We start from the raw sequence: 18,754 nt of genomic DNA, 5'->3' as shown, positions 1-18,754 counted from the left end.
GCCCCACTCTTTCCACTATGCCACACTTTCTCCATTATGTTCATCCCAGTTACTGACATCCTCAAGGCATGGAGCCCCTGGGGGCAGAGAAGCGCAAGGAGGGAGGATGCTACAGGGAGAGCTAAACGAAGGTAAAGCTCCACGATTGCACGGAGAAAAACCCGAATCTAAACGCCAATTTTACATTCAGCTGATGGAGTGTCTGTATCATGTCTAGAGACTCTTTTTTTCCCTTTTTTTAAAATAATAAATTTATCTATCTATTTATTTATTTTTGTCTGCGTTGGGTCTTCGTTGCTGTGCGCGGGCTTTCTCTAGTTGCGGCGAGCGGGGGCTACTCTTCGTTGCGGTGCACAGGCTTCTCTTTGCGGTGGCTTCTCTTGTTGCGGAGCACGGGCTCTAGGCGCGCGGGCTTCAGTAGTTGTGGCTCGTAGGCTCTAGAGCTCAGGCTCAGTAGTTGTAGCACACGGGCTTAGTTGTTCTGTGGCATGTGGGAAACTTCCTGGACCAGGGCTCGAACCCGTGTCCCCTGCATTGGCAGGCGGATTCTTAACCACTGTGTCACCAGGGAAGTCCCCATGTCTGGGGACTCTTGAGTACTGTCTGGATATCTCTGGAAAGCAAAAATCTGCTTGCTTGGTCAATGCCAAATTACAGTTATTAAAGGTGAACAAGCTGATTTTTTTGATCCATTGGATGTCAAATCCTAAATTTCAAAATCCTGTCACTATATCCACATTTCATAAAAACTGTGATTATGTGTGAAATGTAGTCATCTCTACAACAAATTGCTATTTTTTCAATGCCGCAAAAAGGAAATGGAATTCTGTTTCCAAAATGCCACAGGTCCAAATCTGTACTTCATGTGTTCCAACCTCTGTAACCACCAGAGGGCAGTATGAATCCACCCATTAAAGGAACCATAGAAAAGACAGGTGTTCTGCAAAATTTTTGCTCTGAGAGTCTTAAAAATAATTTTTAAAATTATGAATCCCTCCAAAAAGTTTGTCATATCTAAAAAATTTCAAAATAAGGACATAATTTTTGTATGTTATAATAAAGGATATCATTTCTGGTATATTTTGAAATATTTATATTTTAAAATAAAATTTATATCACCTTTTCCATATATCCAAAGGAAACTAAATACTATGGCCAACTTGATACCCATCACCATCCATTCAAAAATAAAATGGTGGATGTAGTGGAGGGAGGACCCCAGGTGGTCCCCCCCACCCCTGCCCTACCTGGCCTCATCCTTGTATTTTACTAATTAAACAATCTCTTGTTTTTTAACCCCTAAAAAATATACATGGAAAAAGCTTTCTTAAGCAATTGGAAAATTTGCGTTTTTCTATTCTCTTCTTAACTTGTATATAAATTCCACTTTCATTACATCACATATACTTGTAGGGTTTTTTTGGATCACCCTCTCACACTTTCCTGCAACAAAAATACATACATAAATCGAAATATAGTTTTTAAAAACTTCAAGTGACCATAATTATTACAGATATTACTAATATACAATTAATCACAATAGCATACATGTATTATAAACATTGATATAGAATTATTAAACCTAAAAAGTAAAATTGTATTTTAAATGTAGATATTAATGAGGTGAATGAGGATATATTTATTTTAGAATAAGACAGGATTCAGCATCAGTTTTATTTTTATTATGCTGACAAACTCGATCATATCAATAAGTAGATGGAAATGGAAGGAGTTTTGTTCAGGCAATGTCACAAAGTTATTTGAACCCCTCCCAGGTTACATGCTGAAAGTCACATAGTGATTGATCATCAGAAATGTTTTAATGATCTAATAGTTGACGACTGGATTAGATCTTCCTATTTTGTGCTAAGAAATAATTGAAAACTATTTGATTTGCATAATGATTGTTACCCATTCATTAGAGTCATTCACTTGCTTAAGCAATATTTTGAATTGTCCCCTGGCTTGATGCTCCAGAGGTTTTTCAAATCAGAGCATTGTTCCATCGGAAGACTAGGGATGGTTGAGGGATATGCATTTCAGGTGTTAATTGGGAGAAGGCTGGTTATGAAGAGGGAGCAGGCAAGGAAAACAGCATGATCTTCAACTTCAGGGATGGCTTCAGGCAGAACAGTTCTAAGAAATATTACCTATGAAACAAGAGGATCTGGAAATCACATGCACATATGCCTTAGAAAGTCTTCATGTGCTTCAGTTGGAAGATTATTGTCCTAACTAACTTAAAACAAAATAAAAACACAGAACTTCTCTCACTTCCGGACTTTTGAAATCAATTGAGTTGAGAACATGTGATGAAAACTGAGAAGTACGCATGCCCCCAAATCTGATTTTAATCTAAGTAAACATATTATTTTAAGGTCCAATGAAGAAATTTCTTTCTCCAAATCAATGTGCTTATTAGTCTATACCTTCTTCTAATTCTTGTTCTTATCATCATAGATATGCTTTTGTATTCTGCATTTTAACTGTCTGAAATATACTTTTTATTGAAATTAAAAATACTCATGATACAAAGATAGAGATACCTCCACAAAGCTTTTATGAAAAAGAACAGTCCTGGGTCTTAATCAGCTCACCACAGCATTGCTTACCTTCCTTTTAACGCTCTTGCCCCGTCTTATGATTGTAACCGACATATACCAAAATACAATGTGGGTATTGCTGCTTTTCTGTCTTACAGTTTTAGGCATTAACTATTATAACTTTCCATTATGAAAGATGAGGATTCAGTTCAATTTCACCTCCATCTGCACCCCACAGAGTTCCCATGCTCCAGTCTTCCCTGTATAGATGCAACTTTAGCATGAAACACGTTCAGTTTCCACATTATGAGGGTCATGTTAAACACTATCTGCACCTGAGCCACATACTCAGTGCACTGTGATTACTCTGTCTTGCCTGCACAACATTTCATTTTCCTTGGAATTTTTAATAGTTTTCTATGTACTCAACTCAGTTCCAAACTCCCCCTGAATTGTATGTCTTCAGTTTATATGTTCAGACATGTTAGGTTTCAATTTCATCTTCTTGAAGAAGTCTCTTCCAAAGTCTTCTGACCTTTCCTATTTGGGATGGGGCTGCCTCTAGCCTGCTGCATGACCATGGCCTCATTTAGGAATTCTGTCGGCTTCCTTCCTGCGATGGATCCCCTGGTTCCTGGATCCTCTAGTTCCTCCTGGGTTTATCCCCTTATCCTGGTGGAACATATTCTCCAGTAGCATTCTGAGAAAGGATGAATAGGAATTAGGTTTTTGAAAGTGTATTTCTAAAAATATCTTTTTTTTTTTTCAAATCTGCAACTTAATTGATAATAGAGAAGCCTTTAAAAATCTAGGTTGGAAATCATTTTTTCTTTTTTCAAACCAGTGGTTTAGGAGAACATGTTGCTTTCCAATCCTTGTCCATATTGTAACATCTTCTTCTCCTCCTTCTTGAATCATTCATTGTGCCAGACACTCACAATCTGATCGGCAAATTCTTTAAGATCATATATGCTTCCAGAAGCCTTTGAAAAAGCTTTGGAAAAAAAAAAAAAGAGCTCAAAAGTTTCAAAAATAAAGTAAATGGAAGTTTTATAAGTCATCACTGAGGAAAAAAAGAATTGCCCTTTGAATAACCTTTGCAATCGTTTTCCATCTCCTATATACTAATTCTTCACCCTCAGGCACTGGTCTACTCACCACCACTTACCTCAGTTTTCACGCTTCTGTACCTTGCATGTACATTTCTGGCTCCTGAAATATATCTATTAGCAAAGTCTTACTTGTCCTTCAATTCCCACTTTATTTCCTATGTTCTTTGTGGCATTTTCACCATTTACTTCTTAAAAAAAAAAAGATACTTATTACATTTTGAACATTTTATGTAAACTAACAGTGGCTGTGGGCCACTTTATAGCCAAAGTTTAGCCGCTAATTTTTAGGCAGATCAAAAAACAAGAATTCATCACAATTTACAAAAGGGGAACAATACTTAAAATACGAATGATCTTTGTTTCAAACCATGGAGAAGAATGACAGTGTGTGCAGTCTTCATGAAGGTAGCGTAATGAGGTTCCACATCTGGGGGATTTCTTATTTTGATCTCTATTTTAACTGGATTAGAAAATCACATTTGTGTATCATTAAGAATGGGAGAAATGTTTTGACAATCAGTTTTCCATGTTTGTATTGTACATAACATTGAAGTTAGATTGCTCACTGAAAATAACTTTCATCACTTTGCTGGACACTGTGTAGATGAGTTATTACACTGAAAACAACACCAGCAACAATAAAAACCTATAAAGTTGATTGCTTCAACATATAAAGTTGAACTTATAGGTTTCATTTAGCTGTGGAACATTTCTTTATGCTTTGTTTTAGCATTTAAGTAGAGACAAGGTTTGTACTCTAATATATCATTGATTTCATTCTCTGAAGGATGAAAAAACATCAAGTGCTTGTAAACAGTCAAACTCAGCAATGCAGTGATTTGAACCCAAATTTTGTCTTCTTAGGAGAATTTATCTTCAACATTATTTTCAGTCAAAATCTTATTTTCAAACTTAAGCCTTGTGGAATTTTGGTCTTGAATTATTAGATTCTGGCTAATCACTAGAATAATAACAATATGAAAGTAAAAATACTGTCTTCACTGGAATTTTCATTGTCATGATGAACTGTCTTATTTCATCTCTCCTTTTACAAACTCATGAGAGCAACTTTCCCTTCAAAAGCCAGTTTACTGTGATATGTAAAAGCAGAATCATTTACTTATTATTTCTTCACATAACATGAGGAAAAGCAGCTATAGTCATCACAACAATTTAATTATATTAATAATTTTCACAACTTCATTTAGTGGCAAATCATGATTAAATGTCATATATTCTACATAACTGTTCTCTGTAAATAAAGCAGTGTGTAAATTCGCATTAATGTATAAATTATTTGCAATTTACATCTCTTCCTTCCTGCATATCAGCTGGAGTGTTTTGAGCTACATTTATATTCTATATCAGAGGGTCAGCAAACCCTCTGTAAATGTCCAGAGAGTTAATATTTTAGGTTTTGCAGGCCTAAATGTAGCATCAAAGTAGCATAGACGATATAAAGATGAAAGCGCTTGTGTTAAAAAAAAAAACTGTATTTATGAACACTGAAATTTTAATTTCACATAATTTTCACATAGCAGGAAATATACTCTTAATTTTTTTTTTCCCATTTAATAATATAAAAGCTACTGCTAGCTGGTAGGCTAATAGGTGGTGAGTCAGACTTGGCCTGTGGGCTATAGTTTGCTAACCCCTGGCCCATATCATGCCTCAAAAAGAAACCAGTTAACAAAATGAAAAGTCTGTTCTTACGTAGCCTGGGTTTTCAGTAAAAAGCAAATAAACAGTAAATCATCACATACTTCTACCTTATAAGTTTCGCATAGATGCCAAAATCTGAACCATACTTTGACCACTGGTGATTAACAATGAAGTAAACGATCTGCTAGCACCCAGAAGAAAATGATTGCTCATCCACATTATGTGCCATTCATTTTATATAACAACTAACAGTGCCATTTGAATAAGGAATTTTACCAGTAGCCGTTCATTGGCAGGCACATGAGAATATTTAATTGTTGGTATTCAAGTTTCATAATACATTTGTTACGTCCCATCCCAGACACTTTTATTCTCTTGGTACAAATTGTAGCTGAAAAGATCTCAGCTCAAACTCAATTTCTCTTTAAAAAAAAGTGTGTATTCATAAGAATTCATGAGAGGGTGTGTGTATATTTATATCTTGATTCATGTCTTTCATCAATTTTAGAAAATATTCAGGCATTATCTCTTTGAATATACTACTCTTCCATTCGCTCTAACATTCCCTTCTGGAACCTGTGTTTTACATATGATGGACCTCACATTCTATCAGCATGCCTCTTAAGCATTCTTTAATTTTTTTTTACTATAAACTATTTTAAGCATAAAATAGAGAAGTTATAGAAAACAATACAACCCACACCAGTAAGTCAACTTCGTCAGACCATAGCATTTTGCCATATATGCTTGTTATACATATTGTTGAGATAAATTATAGATATAATTGAAATCTCCTGGATACCTTCCCAGAATCTTTCCCTTTATGCCTCTCCCAAGTTGACAATGATTCACTTTTTAATATTTTTGTTCACATAACGAAATAGTATGTCCTAAAATTTTGTGTCAAAGTTAAATATTGCAGATGTATCAATCTTTTTTTCATGTAGTTTGCTTCTTGTGCTTTTAGTATATGGTTTAAGAAATTCTTACTTAATTTAAGGTCATGAATCAATCAATCAATCTATATTTTCTTCTCAAATTTAAAAAGGTTTTTCTTTTAACATTTATGTCTTTAAATCATCTGGAATTTATTTTCATCTAGAGTGAGGTAAGGATACAATGCCAATTTTTGCATGTGAATAAGCAACAGCTCAAGCACACTTTATTAAATACTTCATTCTTTTCTCACTGATTTGAATGATCAATTCCATTATATATCAAGTTCCTATTTATGCTCAGGTCAACTTCTGACCTCTATTCTGTTTTCCTAGCTTGTTTTTCTCATTCTGAGGTAGTTTCACACTGTTTTAATTGTTATGGTGTTATGTAGTTATAGATAGCTGGTAATCATGCTGTTTGGACATGTTTTTCTTCCGAATTATTCTGCTTTCTCTCTAATAAAGCATACAATATTGACCTTTTTTGGTTTCAGTCTTCACAGCAATAAAGGGTAGGAGGTATACAAATATGAATAAATATCAGTCTGTGATATTGGTCATTTGCCTGCCTTCAGAAAAAATTTCAGCAGTTATGTAATGAATAGCATTATTTTGCATAGTTTTGTAAAACTGTGATTGATTTTACAAGACTAGTCACTATGCAAGAAATCCCCTCCAGCTATATGCCACTACAGACAAGTGTTTTAACAGATAATGCACTGGGACTGGTGGCAGTGGATCAATTTTCCAATAAAGTTCATTTATCTTATATTCACCATCGTACGTAATCACACTTTTCTTTTTGGCTGCTTGTGCAAAATCATTACAAGTTTAATTTTCCTTGCTCTAGCTTATGAAGATTCACATTCTACATTCACCCTGGAGTTCTGCTCCCTATCTATATTTCCACTTTTATTCTTTTTTGTTGCTGTTGTTGTTTTGTTTTTTTGCAGTACGCGGGCCTCTCACTGCTGTGGCCTCTCCTGTTGCGGAGCACAGGCTCCGGACGCGCAGGCTCAGCGGCCATGGCTCACGGGCCCAGCAGCTCCACGGCATGTGGGATCTTCCCGGACCGGGGCACGAACCCGTGTCCCCTGCATCAGCAGGCGGACTCTCAACAACTGCGCCACCAGGGAAGCCCTCCACTTTTATTCTTAGTTGCAGTATTTATACTACCACTTTCATCACTCCTTTTAATCTTTAAAGAACTATTTTTAAGCTATGGATATACTTCCTTTGAATTAGAATGATAGCAATGAAGAATGAAAGTTTAACAGATTTAAGTGATGATACTTAATTGACTTGAAAGCACCATGAGCATTGAGATAATATTTCAGTTTAGCTGAATATCAAGCAAGAGTTTCTTGATCAAATAGTCCAAATAGCACATGTACAGCCTCTAAACGTTTAGAAATCATTAAAACATAATGAGATTTTAGCAAAAATTATGATTAATATTACATTTCAAATTTATAAAATATATGCTAACAGCTGTACTGTGTTTCAGAGAAGTAGAACTTTAACAATCTGAAGATAATGAACTCAGATAATTACATATGAACCAATAAGACCCCAGGTCTCCACTCAAAAACTGGCTCAGAGGAACAACTTGGAATCACCCAGGCCTTTCTTGGTACCTGGTTTCTCCCATTCCTGAGCCTTTCAGAAGAGCTGCCGGGCAAACTGACTTGCTTCCCACTGGTATCTACCTTTACCTTTATCTGCATTGGGTGTTTCTTCACTCTGGTAGATGAGTGACCGTTCCCCTATTCACTTCTGACTTACACCGGGTTTAGGAAATATGGATTTATTTTAGTATCGTCAAAAACTGAGTTTCTGTTTCTTTTCTGTTCTCATTTTGGGGCTGATTTTAAAGTGGATAACAGGCAAAAAGATTTTTTTTTTTTGCCATTTTGTACCTGGTAATGAGATTAGTCTTGTCTGAGATGATAATGCCTCTTTCAGCCTCTGAATTGTCCAGACCCAGACACAAGGGTGTAATATCAACCCAGGAGGAGAGGAGCACAGCACTTGGGAGTAAAGAACTCATTCAAGTTTACTCAGCTAATCAACCCAGATGTCCGTGATTTTCAATAATTCAAGAAACAATTTACAGCCTGCTGCACTAAAAATCTCCAAAAGAATCCTTGAAACAATCGTGGAAAATCTGTTCCTCCACTCTCAGGATTTCTGGAGACTTGGGTTACTTATTCTCAGGCAGCTAACAGCACTATTAACCGTAAGATAAGATGAACGACTGAGGCCATTCACTAGGGCTTGCATGTCCTATAAAGAGGTGGGAAACACATCCCTCAGAAGGCCAGGAGGAAGTGTGCCAGGGAGCATCAAATCACTGCAGCGTTTCCCCACCCAGGTGTCTGATTAGCTGTTAGCTGCCTGATTAGATCACGGTGTGTCTTAAGGATCTCAAGAATACAATAAACACTTTAACATCACTTGAATGTAAGCATACACCTCTATCTATATCATACACCTCTGGTATATTTGACACTGCTGGGAAATAAGGATACATTTAAGTAAATTTTCCAGTTAATTTTATTAGCTAATTGTTTATGAATTGCAATATATTCTCTTATTTTCCAAAAAGACTTTGTGTAGATTAAAAGATACATATGATAACGAATCTCTCAGTGTCAGTTTTTAATGATCTATAAATGGATATCACATAGCATAATTATGAGAAATAAATGAGTTAATATTTGTAAAGGGCTTAGAACGGCATCTAGCGCATGACAACTTCCATACAAGTTTTCAATAAACAAACTATAGAGCAAAAAGATATACATTCAAAATAAGTGAAAAGGATGAGGCAAATGGAAAACAAAAGGTATGGAAACAAAACGCAGTGCACAACATAACACCCATGAAATCCCTTCAATAGTGAGAAGTGGGTCACAGTCTTAGCTTGCGCTTTCTGGTACCAAGGCAAGGCAGTCAGTTATCGGCCTAATAGAGCCCATAACTTAACAAGAGATAGCCTTATTCCTTATATTAAGAACAGAGAGACTGCATCCCCAGGTCCTAATATCTATTATTTGCACTAAGTTTCTCACAGTTAATAAAGCAATAGGTTTTAACTGAGCTGTGTCTCATCACTCCATTCAGACACATCAAGCAATCCACTGACAGCAGTCTGAGGCTGCAGCAAACCTGCAGAAGGGAGAGCACCGGGGCAGTGATGTGCTATCTTTATGGCCCGGCTTAGTCTCAGCAATTTTGAGAAAATTGTTAGGAATGAGCAGATAGCTTATCTTCCAGGCCTCAGTTATCTAAAATTAAAAACAAAAGGCAGGGAATGGAAGTCGAGCTCAGCACATAGTAAGCACTCGATGTCTATTTAATAAATGAATGACCTGAAATCCTTTATTTCAGCCATTTTTATTGAAAAACTTTATGTAATGGGCAATACACATTCTGCCTTCTTACTGGAATTCAAAATATAATTTAACCTTTTCTTGATGACTCAGTTCCACTGTACTGAACATCAGTGATGGCCTCAGGCGATGTTGCGATACTCCCACACACTGATTTAGAATGATGTATCTTTTATTCTGATGTACATTTTGAAGTTCTCTTTCTCATCCAAAGCAGTTGTCAGGTTTATTTTGGTTATTGCTAGTGTGCCTGCTTCTACCAGCCTTCTTTCTTCCTTCTGCATATTTGTTGGTTTTCTTGTGATGCTGAATAAGAAGTTGGTTGATGATCATGTATGAATTGCACGTAAAATAGAAGTAAATAAGCCCTGAGTGGTGGCTTGAGATTCTTCTCTGAGTAAAATGAGCAAGATTTTGTGTACATATTCTCTAAGTTTCCTTTAGTGGCTCAGATGACTTTTTATCTTCCTATTTACTCTTGGCTGTGTTCTGGATAGCTGAGTTTTCTAGATAACTGATCTTGGGACAAAAACATTATTAATCTACACAGGATACAGTATAAGTATAAGGTGTCAAAGGGAGAGCTGTCTTGCAAAGCATTTCATGAGAAAGAGATTGCAGAAGTGTTGGTGGGAAAGTCACCTTCTTATACACAATAGATTGGTTAAGCAAGAGCTGCAGGTGAATGGGGACCAGAAAAACCAGGCTGTAGCACTGAATCATCCAAATGAAGGAGACAGAGGCATTGAAGGCCCAGGGCTTGGAGCTTGAATGTCCTAGATACCCGTCTGCACCTATCTGCAACATTGTTGGCCTGCCCTTGGGGCAAGAGTTTGGGGGTTAGTCAATGACTCTTTCTGTCATTTTCATACTCCATAGGTGGAGTGAAAAGAACATTCCTTTCTTTTTTGAAATTTGGGCAAGTTGCATCCAATTTTCATTTAGTGACTTTATTGTCTACCCTAAACATTTTTAGGTACCTAGAAACATTTGGGAATGGTACAACAAAATGCATGGACCACATAACACAACATGACCTTAAGGAGTTCAATTTTAGCAGCATGAACAAAGATAACTGAGGTCAGTTTAGTTTTTTAAGTGGATCAGTGTAGTTCAGTAAACTTGAGAAGTGGAGTAAGATTCTCAAGAGAACAAGGGATGCATAATCTGTAAAGAATAAGCAAATCCTTGAGATTTTTTTCTGACGAAATGGTACCCCATATACTACTGATACAGTCGAAACGAATGCACTAAGGGTATTTTAAATCTTATAAAATTTAGTCCACACTCTCTACCTATTTGGACATATTCTTCTTGCCATTTTAATCAGATAATCATTTGCTAGCAATTGAGTTTGTTGATACTGTTGCCAACTTGATAAATGAAATGGAGTGTTTGGAACACTGACCCATTTATTCCTCTAAAAAACAAACCATTTATCTTTGTTTCTGAAGTTTCTTCCCACACTTCCACCACCTTGGTCCCTATCCAGTTCTTCTCAAAGATCTAAATGCATCTCTTTCCTGTAAAAAACGGGCTTCATAGTGGCCGATCATTGCACGGGGGATTGGCTTGTTCAATTTACTTTAAGGTCATGTTAAAACAACATTGTCCCAACTATAAATAAATTGCTTAAATTGAGGTCAAAGGTAGCCCAAGGAAGTAATCTTCATTGAGCCACCTGAGCACACTTCCAGAAATTCATTGACCTACATACACAACACACGTTCACAATCGATTAAAAGTGCCCTCCAGTGAACCAGCCTCTTGCTACTTTCTTTGTAACCTCATCAGAGAGCTTGGGGGCTATCAGGACTGTCCCTACTGATAAATGGCGGCAAGGCTCATACTGGGGATGGGACCTAGTAAAGGACTGAATCTTTGCTCTCCATCGTACCAAAAAGTGAGACAGGAGGAATATCTTGTCAGGAAAAAACGCAACTTTCTAATACCTTTATCTCTCTTCCTGCCATGACAGAACCTGTGTATCAACCATCTGGGATTTTCTAGGTTCCCGCTTAGGTACATTTTCTTTTTAAGAAGACTAAAAGATGCAGGGACATAGAAATTTTTAAGCATTGGGAGAACATTTTGGGGTTTTCCAAGCCTATCTAATGACCATATTCAAACATGAAGAGTTAATAGTTTAAAAAAAATAATTTATGTCAGTTACTGTGAAAATTGTTCATATTTCTCTTTTATATGCAGCACTATGGAAAAATGTTGAGACTCTTACCACAATCTTATCTCTACTGATGGTAAACAAGAAATGCTTGAACATGTTTCTAAATTAATGCAGGTTAAAAGGCAGCCTACGCAAAATTAATTCTGAATTTTGTGCAACTTATTCTGGTAGCCATTTGGGGGAAAAAGGCCAAAAACCAATAACACTCAAAAATAAGGGACCCATCAACCACTGCTGAGACCAATCATGAAGAAGAGACAATATTTTTCTGCCCTTGGCATAAGTTGTAAATTACAGGAAGACATGGTTTCTGAATTATAAGCTTTTATACAGTCTAAAACACTTAACAGTATCATATAGTTGATTTCAATAGATTAATTTCTGTTTGAATTGATGAAGAGCTGAAAGGACATGACACTCATAGATAAGCATTTAGATTTATTATCACCGAAGACTGTCTGGATGTATTATCTTGCCCTGGATATTAAAGACTTGTTTCTGTGCTACTTGGGGTGTGGGTGTGCATGTTAGACCTGCACTAGTACTTGTCTCACCATTGGAGGGAAGTTCTTTCCCCATATGTGGCATTTCCTTCTTTCCCTTAGGTAAGTGTAGATGGGAACAACCTTGCTTGTCAGACAGATAATGACTGACTGCATTTGAAAGTTTTAATGCTAGGTTAACATAATTTGGGACTTCCCTGGTGGTCCAGTGGTTAAGACTCTGTGCTCCCAATGCAGAGGACACAGGTTCGATCCTTGGTCAGGGAACTAAGATCGCACGTGCCATGTGGTGCAGCCAAATAAAAATTAAAAAAAAAAAAATTGAAATGAAACATTGTTCAAAACAATGACTTTTCTATTTGTGGCAGATGTTTTCCAAAGATATCTAATGATAACTCTAATCCCACATTATTCTACAATGTGGTCTTGATACTCCCTCATCAAGAGATAGAGTTTATTTCCCTATGTTCCTAAGTTTGGATAAGCCCCGTGACTGCTTTGACTTATGAAATACAGTGGAAGTGACGCTGTGCTAGTTCCTGGTGTAGCCCTTAAAAGTGTTTGATTTATCTTAACTGCTTTTGCATCATGCTTACTCTCCATGTGCTCCCTCTTAGAGCCGTCATGCTATGTATGAAAAGCCCAAGTCAAAGTCACACGGAAAGCCACGTGCAGGGATTCTAGTGTCTAGCCCAGCTTACCTCCCAGCGAACAGTCACCTCTGACTGTCAGCCAGTTGAGCGGGCCATCTTGGATGTCCAGGCCAACTGAACTTTCGGATCACTGCATCCTTGAAGACTGCTAACCACCACTGCATGGGAGATCCCAGGGAAGAACCACCCAGCTGAGCCCAGCCAATCTGTAGAACCATGAGAGAAAGTACTTTACTTTATTGAAATTGTGGATTGATATTATAGAAATAAGTTACACTTGATATATGAAATACATATTAGCCCATTTAAAAACATTTCATTTAAAGTTGAGCCCTGAGTGATATGATCACAGCCCTGTCCAACACCTTCATTGCAGCTTTGTGAGATCCTAAGCAAAGTACCCAATTAAGCCATGCCTAGACTCCTGGTCCACAGACAATATGAGATAATAAATGTTGGGTTATGTAGGTTTTTTGTTAACAATCTTATTCACATGTAATACAACTCGTCCATTTAAAGTATACAATTGAAAGTTCTTTTTTCTCTTCACAGCATTGTGAAACCATCACCACAATCAATTTTGTAATATTTTCACTACTCCCAAAATAAAGCCCATATTTTTTAGCTGTCACCCACCTTTCTTCTATTCCCTCAGCCCTAGGCTACCACTAACCTACTTTCTGTCTCTATAAATTTGTCTGTTCTAGACATTTCATATAAATGGAATTATACAAACAAAGTTGAGCACTGAGGGTTGAACATAATATTCCTTTTTGCTAAACTGTAAGTTCCTCTAGGTAAGGAAATATGACTATTCGGACTTGAATCTCTAGCATTCAACAATGTTTTGAACTTAGTAGATACTCAGTATATGTTTGTTAAATGAATAACTCTTCCCTTTTATACTACACTCAGTCCAATTTTCCTACTCATTAAGATTCCTCTTCAATGTCAGTAAGTTATTTTATACATTGAATTCATAATCCTACCCCATGATTGCCAAAGAATGTGGTTCTGATGAGTTGACAAGTTTTGGCACCTTTTTGTCAGGTGATTAGTAATGTTGAAACTTATGTAAGGTTTTATCAATGTTATACACATGCATATGTATTTATATAGGTATTTACACATAAAACAGACTAAACATTCTTTAATTTTTGACCCCACTGATTCAAACAAGGATGATAAACTTCCTTTTTGTAACAATTAATTATTGCTTAATTAATAATTAAGCAAAGTGTTTAAGTAAGATTACAGATGTACTATTTACTTTCTTATGACAATATTCTCAAATATTTTAGATGTCTTGTTAGCAAACAATTAAAATGGTAATTTGTAGTATTTACTATTCATAAAAGAAGGTTTGTTTAATAGGCTATTTAACCAGACTTTTTTAGCATTTCCTTTCAAGCAAGTACTATAATTTAATGTAAACCATACAGCAACAGTAAAACATTACTGGGCTCAAGCATCATCTCACTGGCAAGTGTGGGCTTTCTGGTTCCAGTGAGTGTGGATGCTAATGAAAGCTCCACCCCCACTGCTTGGTGATCACAGTCTAACAACTCAACCTCCCCCCTCAGTCTTCTCAGATCTCATGGAGTTTACAAGGTGCCTGCATGGTGTCTGAGACATAATAAACGACCAACAGCTATTAGATCTCTGTTGGATGCAGGATTAGTCCAGTTCTAGAATCAGCTCCTCCCCTTTCACACAGCCTCCACCTCGATATTCCTAATAGGTAAGTGTCAGAAAAAGTGGTCACCATAGCTTGAAGTCTTCCTGATTGTAATAATCACATCTGTCAGCTTATTCTCAACTCCTCTGTTCTTTGTTTCTTCTAATTTCAGTCCTAGCTCTACTCTTGAGGGATCACTAAGTTGAATTTCAGCATATCTTCCCCCTTTCCTCCCTCCCTCCCTTCCTTCCTTCTCTCCCTCCCTCCTTCCTTCCTTCCTTCCTTCCTTCCACAAATACTCTATTAATACATAGTGAGTGCCAGTCTTCTCTAGGGACAAAACAGTAAATAGTAAAAAAAAAAAAAAAAAAAAAAATCTCTGCTCTTATGGAGTTTACATCCTAGCAGGGGAGACACAATAAACACATAAACATGAAACACAGTATATTGTAAGATAGTGAAGAAGTAAATCATGCAGGGTTTGGGAGTAGAGAATGAGGGAGGGGGTATCATTGTGGATGGGGCAGTCATGGTGGGCCTCTCGAGGACTGAATAAAGTGGGCCACACCATCAATGCCCTAAGAGCTCTCAAGTGCCGAAACTTCATAGAGGCCTGTCGTGTAGTGGAGATGCCTGCTGCCATCCTGTGTTATGATCGCTTACCTGGCTGGCTTAAGCTGGGCCAAAGAGATCCTCAGTGAATACGAACTCTCCGTAGGTAGATGGAACCACAACTCTGTAGTTTTACCAAGAGTTCCTGTGAAGTAGAGGAATCAGCCTGCAGCGTGATAGAAAAGAAAAGGCGTTTAGAGCCAGAAGCAGAGATGAGACCCTCACAACTTTCCAGACTCTGTTTCCCTCCTTGTGAGCCTGGCGCCATTCCTGCCCTAGATCCACAAGATGCTCTATAACTTACAACAAGGCCCTCCTTTCCCCTTTTGTGCTTGGTAGTTTTAATTAGATTTTGTTGATGAAATCAGGCTCTTGATTCCTTCTTACTCCCTCCAATGCCCGAGGGATACACAATAAAATGTAAAAGCAAATATGTAACAGAAGGATGTGAAGGTTAATTTTATATGCCAATCTGATTGGGCTAAGGGATGCTCAGATAGCTGGTAAAACATTACTTTTAGGTGTGTCTGTGTGTATCTGGAAGAGATTAGCATTTGATTCAGGAGGCTGAGTAAAGGGATCCATCCTCAGCAATGTGGGCAGTCATCAGCCAATGGGGGGCCCAAATGGAACAAAAAGGTAGAGGTAGGCAAATTCTCTCTCTTTTCTTGAGCTGGGACATCCAGCTTCTCCTGCCCTTGGATGTTGGAGCTCTTGGGTCTCAGGCCTTCAGACTCTGGGACTTAACACCAGTGGCCCCCGGTTGTTAGGCCTTCGGACTCAGACTGAATGACACTCAGACTTTCCTAGGTCTCCAGCTTGCAGACAGCAGATGGTGGGACTTCTTGGCCTCCATAACCATGTAAGCCAGTTCCTATAACAAATCTCTTCATATATGTATTCTATTGGCTCTGTTTCTCTGGAGAACCCTAACTGCACAAGGATATCTGATTCCTCCATGTCACTGCTCTTCTTCATAACTACTTCAAGCACTGCCTGCATTTCTGTATCTCTATTCCATGTTTTTATTTGCTGTCTACAACTTTTCTCAGTCATTCCCTCCTTCACCCTTTACTTCTTTGTCACATTTTCCATTTTCTCTTTCTTTTTTTTTTGCGGTACGCGGGCCTCTCACTGCTGTGGCCTCTCCCGTTGCGGAGCACAGGCTCCGGACGCGCAGGCTCAGCAGCCACGGCTCACGGGTCCAGCCGCTCCGGGGCACGTGGGATCCTCCCGGACCGGGGCACGAACCCGTGTCCCCTGCATCGGCAGGCGGACTCTCAACCACTGCGCCACCAGGGAAACCCCATTTTCTTTCTTATTTCTATTATTTTTGTAGTCTTTTTCAACACCTTTTCATTAACTTTTTTTCTGTGTGGCCTTTTTATTGAGTGATTCATCTCCTCTCACTTCTTAACATTTGAAAAAAATCCTAACATCAGAGAGCAGAAGGGCTTGCTCAATCAAAGACTGCTAGCTGCCATGGTAGGTCTCTTCTCTTTCCTTCCTCCATTTTCTCCTACAAACAATTCTGAGAAGATAGGAATGTGTTAAATTGGCCTAGTCTGAACAACTAGAAGAGATCTGTGGGTAAGAGTTCAGTTTACGTGTGAGTACTGAAGGCCTTGCTAGCAAACCTTCTACATGCAACCCATCTATGAAAACATGGCAGTGTCCTTTCCCAAAGTTGGATACTCTCTCCATTGGGACTCTTACTTGCTGAGATATATAACACATGACCAGAAATCTCTAGCAATTATTTCACTGGTAGCAGCTTTTCTTAGAGTTCTTCCGGTCCCCAGGCCACCCTGAATCCCTGAGCTTGTGTCCAGCTCAAGTGGTTGCTCACACGTCTGAATTACTCTCTTAATAGAGTCCTGGAAGAGTCTACACTGAGATTTTGCGGGAGGACGGGTCTGCAGTGAGGAGGTAGACAGGAGGCATCTGGGATGCACAGCTCTTGCTTTTGGTCTTACCCATTCCCCTAGGAGCCATGGTACAGTGTTCATCACCCTTGTGGATGTGTCTAATCTCAGGGATCGGCAGAACTCTGACCCAGCCCTAAATTCTGGAATGTTCACAGGGGCCTACATGCAAACTTAGCTCTAGAAATAGCTCAAGAGTTTGCCAGTTCCTAAAAGTAAACAAACAAATCTCCACCTTAGGTACATTTTTACGTAACATATGTTGAGGGCTAGGTCTGTACTAGGTAGGTGCTGTGCTGAGCACTTTAGATATGGTAACATATTTAACTCTCATAATGAATGTCTGAAGTGTGAAGTTCTATATGGCTTGGCAAATCTAAGGCTGCACGCCTAGTAGAGTATGTGGACTTGAGCTCAGAACTGTGTGACTCCACCATCCATAATCCTGACCGCTATGCTATGCCACCTCCTCTAAGGAAGAGTATATAAAACACATGTTTATGCACCAAAGAACCTGTGATAATGGCCCTGTGGCTGCAAATGTAATCAGGATGCACTCCATATTTGTCATTCGGGTTTGTGAGCTCTTCCTGTCCTGTTGCCATGTTTCCTCCCAGATACCTAGATAAACTTTCACCTCTTTCCCAGCCTCTAACCATCACCAAAATTTCCATCTTGACAGGACACTGAGAATCTTATATTCTGTGCTATCCCAAGTTATTTCACTGCTCTTTCCTTTTCCTTCCCAAGAAGGAAGATGAACATCCATGCGGTGACTCTGGCGCAGAATCTTTCCCGTGTACTTAGAGTGAGCCAATCGATAGCTCCCCACAGACTTCACTGCAGCGATGGCCAGCAACGCATAAACGACATTGTTATTTGGCAGATCCAAAGAAGGTCTTGGGAGAAAATGAATTTATCGTCCCCCTCATCCTCCCCTTCAGTGACTCCTACCTTACTGCTTCTTGTTAGAAGCCCCTGGAAGCAAGTCCTTTATGCCATCAAATAGCATCATTTCCCTTGGTAGTGCTACATTATTGACTGAGATAATCCTGGTTTTTAAAACGTCATTTAAGGTAGGTACAATTCATACTTGGTTAATTTGTGTGTGGTTTGATCTATATCCAATCTGATAGCAGAATGTTTACTTTTTTTCCTTCTTCTGGAGTTGGAGTTTTCATTATTAAAATAAAAAATGGGTCCTAGAACTGTCACCCATGAAGAACTCTCAGTTAGAAAACATTGCCTGGTTGCTTTCTTCTGGCTAGAGTTTGATGGACCTACTTTAATACATTTTAGTTGACAGGACTGGTTTGTGCAAGTGGTTTGAACATCATTTTAACGAGGCCAATGGCATACATTCTACCTCTGTAGGATCTGTTAGTATATTCTCCTGGGGCTTGGATGTCCAGTCTCTTTGTAAATCCACACACTGCTCACAAGGGAGAGGACGCACACAGACATCCCCACTCCAAGCACATACCTCACAGACATCACGTTTAGGGCACAAAGGACTGCGTTAAGCATCCTGCCTACGAGAGATACTTG

The 18,754-nt window shown here is 38.4% G+C and overlaps 1 long non-coding RNA gene across 1 annotated transcript; it reads right to left on the bottom strand.

Annotated features, from left to right (window-relative positions):
* Nucleotides 1-1,693: 1,693 nt before the first annotated feature.
* Nucleotides 1,694-15,449, bottom strand: LOC309821124. Its single transcript, XR_014296574.1, has 3 exons — nt 15,333-15,449; nt 13,040-13,197; nt 1,694-3,243 (listed from the first exon to the last, which is right to left on the bottom strand). It is a non-coding gene; the product is annotated as an uncharacterized lncRNA (long non-coding RNA).
* Nucleotides 15,450-18,754: the final 3,305 nt, after the last annotated feature.

Source organism: Grampus griseus (assembly GCF_964374135.1).
Source record: "Grampus griseus genome assembly, chromosome: 3".
NCBI classification, from domain to species: Eukaryota; Metazoa; Chordata; class Mammalia; order Artiodactyla; family Delphinidae; genus Grampus; species Grampus griseus.
The sequence above is the reverse complement of the archived record's forward strand: the minus strand, read 5'-3'. Positions and strand labels throughout refer to the sequence as shown.